The following is a 6774-nucleotide window of genomic DNA, read 5'->3' on the forward strand; positions in this document are numbered from 1 at the left end:
GGGGGGGATCCTGATTGGCTCCAAAAAAGATGTCTTCGATTTCGTCGCTTTTGATCATGGTGTTTTTTGGGCAAGTACGGTAGTCTGTCACAAAGCCCTTAATATTTTGTGGGAAGTCATTGTGGTTTATGGTTCGGCTGATCACTCGCTTTCCTCTTTATTCGTGGACGAGCTCTCTGCTAAGATTGAGGCGTATAACTTACCGATAGTTATCGGTGATGACTTCAACCTCCTTTGTTATCCTTCTGACAAAAGCAATGGCAACTTTTCCTGGCCTCTGGCTAATGCCTTCAATGCCTTTATCAGCTCCAATGCTATCCATGAGCTTCCTAGGATAGGGGCTCGTTTCACCTGGTCCAACCATCAGGCCAGCCCGATTAGATTAGTGCTTGATAGAATTTTTATGTGTTCTAGATGGGATTCTCTTTTCCCCTGGGCCTCCCTTCTCGCCAAAAGTATAGTCGGTTCTGACCACACCCCTCTTCTTCTTGATGGTGGGTTGCATCAAGATAGACCTCCTTCTAGATTCCAATTCGATGCTTCCTGGTTGCTCGTCGAAGGGTTTAATGATATGCTGGCCTCAAAGATTATCAACTTCTTAACCTCAAACTCTCGCTCCTTTGGCCGTTTAGATGATTGGCATTCTTGTTCTTACAACCTGCGCAAATTTCTTAGAGGCTGGTCCCGTAATCATGCCGTGGAGGAGCATCGATCGAAGGATTCTCTTGAATCCCAGATCTTCGACCTAGACCGTACGACCGATTCTTCTGGGCTCTCCAAAGATGGGTGGTCTTTGTGGTACAATCTTGAGAATGCCTTGATGCAGTTGCATCAACAAGCTAAAATTTATTGGCGCCAGCAGGGCATGCTAAATTGGACGCTAAAAGGGGATTCCCCCACTGCTTATTTCTTTGCCATCACCAATGGTAGGAGGAGACGGTGCGGTATTAACAGTCGGATCATTAATGGAGTTCGATCTTCGGACCAATCTGTGATCCTTTCTCACGTGGTGGAGTTCTTCTTGTCGCTATTAGGGGCTAAACCGCCCTCTTTTTTTCTATTTCTCCATCCTTGTGGGACCATAGTATGAAAATTTCGGCCGAAGAAAATGATGCTTTGATGGTGCCCCTTTTCAATAAGGAGATCTGGGATGTGGTTAATTCTGCAAACCCAAATGCTGCATCTGGGCCGGATGGCTTTTTGATTCCCTTATTTAGGAAGTTCTGGCCTCAGCTAAGGCAGTTGGTTTGTAATATTATTCAGGGTTTCTGTCTAGGAACTATTGATATTTCTCGCCTTAATTACGCGGTGATCACCTTGATTCCTAAAGTTAAAGGTGCGGAGCTGATTTCCCAGTTCAGACCTATTGCACTGATCAATAACTTCGCTAAGTTTCATGCTAAGGGCTTTGCTACTCGTCTGTCCCCCGTTGCTCATAGAGTTATCAGTCATTTCCAGTCTGCTTTCGTCAAAGGGCGCTTCATTTTAGATGGCATTCTTTGTCTTCATGCGGTAGTTCATGACTTGAGAACTCGTAATTCTAAGGCTGTCATTTTAAATCTAGACTTTGAGAAAGCCTATGACTCGGTCAGTTGGCCTTTTCTGAGAAAGGTTCTTCTAGCGAAAGGCTTCGACGAGGCGTATGTTCATCGTATTATGCAGTTGGTCTTGGGTGGCCACACTGCGGTCTCTGTTAATGGCCACATTAGTAATTTTTTTGTCAATGGCAGGGGCCTGCGACAAGGTGATCCTGCGTCTTCTGTTATGTTTAATTTCGTTGTCGATGCCTTCTCTCGCATCCTATTATGGCGGCTCAGCATGGCTATATCCTGCCAGTGGTCTCTCATTTAATTCCTGATGGTGTCACTCACTTGCAATACGCTGATGACACAATTATTATGGTAGAATTGAACGATGCCTGCATTGCCCATCTCAAGTTCATCCTCTTATGCTTTGAGGCCGTCTCAGGCCTAAAAATTAACTTCTCCAAGAATGAGGTCCTGGTCACTGGTGTTGATGATGCGGAGGCCTTGAGAGTGGGTAGGCTGCTTAATTGTTCCCTAGGCTCCTTCCCTTTTAAATATCTGGGACTCCCCATCTCTCCTGTTATGTTACATTCTAAGGATTTTGCTCCGGCTGTTGCTAAGGTGGGAAACAGGGTTCTTCCCTGGCGAGGTAGATATAACACTAATGCTGGCAAAGTTGCTCTGATCAACGCATGCCTCTCCTCCCTTCCTATGTTTCTAATGGGCTTCTATCTTTTATCGGCTGGCATTCATGCCGGTTTTGACAAGCATAGGGGTGCTTTCTATTGGAATGCTGCTGACAACAGACGGAAATATAGGTTGGTTAAATGGAAGCTCATGTGGAGGCCTAAAAACCTTGGGGGGTTAGGCATTATTAACACATTGGTTATGAACAAATTTCTTTTAATCAAATGGTGGTGGAAAATCATGTCTAGTGGGGCCGGTTCTTTATGGTATTTGATTCTTAAAGCTAAATATTTTTCCACATTCTAGCCCGATGTTTGCTGGGGCCCGGCGTGGATCTCAATTCTGGAAGGACCTTATCAAAGTTAGACCTCTGTTCCTAGAACATGTTAAGTTTACTGTTGGTAACGGCTCCTCGGTTCGGTTTTGGCTTGACTGGTGGTGTGGTGATACTCCTCTGGCTGTTAGCTTCCCTGTTCTTTTTTCGTACTGCCCTAACCCGAATATCTCTATCGCGGATGTGTCGGCTAATAATTGGGACCTGGCTTTCCGTCGATCCTTTTCTCCTGAAGAATTGGAAGACTGGCAAAGACTCTCTGCCGTATTCCCTTTGCTCTCGGAGGCGCCGGATACGGTGGTCTGGCCTCATTCTTCTTCTGGCCGGTTTTCAGTTAAATCCTTGTACTCTAGGATCATTGAGGTGTCCCTTTGAATAGGTTCTCTTGCATTTGGCGGTCCAGAGTTCCTCCGAAAATTAAAATCTTCCTCTGGCAGGCCTTCAGAGGCCGTCTCCCCGCGGCTGACCAAATTCGTAAGAGAAACGGGCTGGGCTCGGAGTTTTGTGCTCTTTGTGGTGCCTTGGAGGACACAAATCATATCTTTTTTCATTGCGTGCTTGCTAAGCTGGTATGGAGCTGTGTCAGATCCTGGCTCCAGGTTACTTGGAACCACTCCTCCTTTCCTGAGCGGAGAAACCTTGCCAAGTCGTTGGTTGGGGTGACTAAGATGATTTTCTGGGTTGGCCTGGATGCGATATGTTGGTCGCTGTGGACGATTAGGAACAAATTTACGATCGAACATGTCTTTCCTACTAAGGCTGCTGACTGTCTATTCAAATCATGCATCTTCTTGCAGCAATGGAGATCATTGACTAAGGAGGACGACCGGGGAGCGCTGGACATGCTCATCTCTAAAATTCGGGCCTCGGCGTCATCTCTCTCTAGGCAGGGTCCTGAAGCTTGATCTAGCCTGTCGGTGGTTCTTCGTCTTCGATGCTGACCTCGTCTTACTTTTATCCGGCCTGCGTGCCGTGTCTAGTAGGGTGCTATGTATCCTTCATACTTTCGTGCTCCTGGTTCCTGCTTGTGGTAGCGCGAACTATTGATGGCTTCGTCCCCATGATGATGTTTGGGCTTGTAACTCTGCCATGTCGCTTTATTTATAAAGTCGGGCTATGACCTTTTCTCTAAAAAGGATCAGCATACATCCCTGGGAGTACATGTGTGAAGTCGCCGCTCCGTGTTCCAATCCTAACCGGGATTTCTATGAGAGTGCACTTCGGAGTCGTCGGCCAGTCTCTAGTCGGTCAATATAATCACAGCTGCACGCAGAAAGCATTAGCGAGAGGTCAATTTACTTCAAAATAGCGTGCACGAAAAGAGATCGAACGGTCGATTGAGCAATGGCCATGGATGATCAGCAGCGACAACTTCGCCGCCCCTGGTTCTGCAAGATCGAGACCGGTGGGGAACAGAGGTTGATCGCGAGGGCCGACCATCCCATCTGGGTCACCGACGTCTTCCTCGTCGACCCGGCAAGCGCCGTCGGCAAGGGCGCCGTGGACGCCTGCGTCGGCCAGAGCGTCGTGCTCGCGTCGCTCTGGGCGGAGAGGCCCCGTGCCAAGCTGCGGCCCGCGGTGGAGCTGCGCGAGGAGTGCCCCCTTTACGTCACGCGGCCCGGAGCCGACTCCTCCTCCGCCGGCGCCGTCATCGTCGTCCAGTTCGAGGGTTCCCTTGTTTCCTGGTATGACGACATCGACGAGCAGGAGGAAGAGGAGGTGTTCCGCTGGTATTCCCCGCCGGCCGCTTAGTCGGGCGGCTGCAGGAGCTATGGTCGAGTTTAGTGTCCCCGCGAGCCGCGCGCAACGCCAGCGGCGAGGATGACGGACAAGCGGTCAGGGCGAGCAGCGCCGGCGGGGAGGAAGCTAACAGAATCGATGAGGAGTATGAGAGCGAGGAGGAGGAGGAGAGGAGCGACGAGGTTGAGGCACACGCGCCTGGCACGGCCGGGAGCACGGCCGGCATCATGCGGGTCGCCGCCGCGGAGATCCAAAAAGGCAACGACAAGCACATTTCGGTGGTCTACCGCCTCACCCACTTCTCTGCGACGTCGGATGGAGGCGCGCAGCAGGTGCGCGGAAGCACGGCCAAAGTGTACCAGCTCCGTTTCGTCGTCCCACCCGGCGGCGACACGGCGAGGGAGCTGCGCCGGTGGGTCGGCGCGTCGGTGGCCCCGCTGGTTTACGACAGCCGCTTCCACAGGAGGCTCCGGAGGCTATGGTCAAGCTTGATTGCCAACGTGACCGTCCCACCACATGCCGAGCGCGTCGAGGTGTTCGTCGACGTGGGCATCCTCCGGCCGGAGGACCGCACGCCGGAGCGCATGGAGCGCGTGCGCGCCGCTCTGGAGGGCATGGCTGATGAACCGTTGCGCGGGTACCACGCCGATATGGAGCTGCACCTGCCGGGACCTGTGACGTGCGACGCCGGCCGGGAGGAGGATTGCCCCGTCTGCTTGCAGCTGATGGAGGACGACGACCTCGCCGCGTGGCCGGGATGCGGCAAGCCGCACGTCTTCCATGGCGCGTGCTTGGAGCTCGTCCTCAAGAAGAGCGACAGGTGCCCGCTCTGCCGGCGCTCGTGGTACATCGAGCCCCAACGACTGCGGCATGCTAAGCACGGTCAACGGCAGTCTGCAGCTAAAGCATTAGTATTAGGAATATTTTTGTTTGTCTGTATGATTCTAGCATTTTTCGCATGGATGATGTAGGGGCTGTTTGGTTGGAGGCCTATAGGCAGCTCCTGCGTCAGGCATAAATCTCAGCCTCACGCTTCCAAAATCGGACTTTTGTGGAAGCGAAGCAAACAGCCCCTCATGAATTAGTTCATGTATATATGGATGGCTCGCTTGCTCTCTGGTCTTTCGCTTTTGCATTGGTGTATGGCAGTAAATAAATTTTAGAACAAGGCCATATGCCATACATCAAAGTAGCACTGTATCCTGTAGCATGTATCTTAGGCCCTGTAAAGTTCCAAATGCCCACTTTAAGTTCCTATGAGTCCCTCATGTTTGGTTTAGATGGGATTTATAGGGACTTTTTTAAATCCCTAAACCAATAAGTCCCTGTAAACAAATACCGTCTTAATTTACTCGTATAACATCTAAACATAGAATTAGTTGTGTACAGCTTGCGCAACTGATAGGCACAAACAATTCTCTCTTTTATTCCATGCAAACGTTAATGACATGTTAATGACTGAACTTAACTATACCATCGTCTCAAGGACATCGAGTTGGACTGAAGCTCATTGGATAACGACCTCCTAGGGTGAGGGGCGGTTCTTTTTCGAACAGGTCGTGTTTTTTTTCCCGAAACTTATCTAGTTTTAAGACATGAACTTCCTGGCACAACTCTTTTTCATCCACGACGAACCTGACGCCTATACGGAGAAGTCGTCATCGGGGCATGCCGCGAGCTTCCGGCAGAGTGAAGACAATGAGCGTGGCTGCCATGGTGCGGATGAGCGTCGGGAACAACCGGAGGTCCTCGCCATCATAGCATATCTATCTTTTTTTTAGGGTATAGCATACCTATCTTGTTCGTACTAAGTTGTAATCCTAACCTTTATATATATAATTATTTTGTATCTAATCCAAATCGATTAGATCACTGGATCCTGATTTTGGTTGTTGTAAACGTGTACCACTGAATATAAAAGATGGGGACTGGCAGGCTTTGAGAGCTGCGCCTACGCCACTGTCTTTCATCTATAACTACTAGCTCACTGATGGATCAGTGGTTTATTTGGGACATAGGAGTACTACTTAAGACGGGCCAAATTCCATTCTTAACAAAACGATCAACCTATCAGCCTTGCATATTGAATAAACATTACAAACGAAAATGGAATGCGTAGCTTCTAAGAAAATGCCAGTGTGCATCCCTGTTAGAAAAATACATTCACTCAAAGGATGTGAGCAAGACCAAATCTCTTATCTTAATAGCGTCATTCTTGCGTCTTAACAATGTGAATTAGAAGTAAAACTTTGCGAATGCATGAAGAATGGAAAGTTACAACACCATACATAGATACTCCATGATTCAGAACATTAGCAGTATGTTCATGGCATCTTAATAATCACCAACTAATGACATCAATTTTTTACCAAAACCATCCAAAATCTCATGTCCTATTGGTATTACTGATGTAATACCAAACGAGAAGAGAGCGAAGGAAAGACATGATGTGAATCCAAGGTCAAGGCAAACCAGTAGTCTTCGACA

The sequence above is a fragment of the Triticum dicoccoides genome, chromosome 7B (genome assembly GCF_002162155.2).
Source record: "Triticum dicoccoides isolate Atlit2015 ecotype Zavitan chromosome 7B, WEW_v2.0, whole genome shotgun sequence".
Taxonomy (NCBI): domain Eukaryota; kingdom Viridiplantae; phylum Streptophyta; class Magnoliopsida; order Poales; family Poaceae; genus Triticum; species Triticum dicoccoides.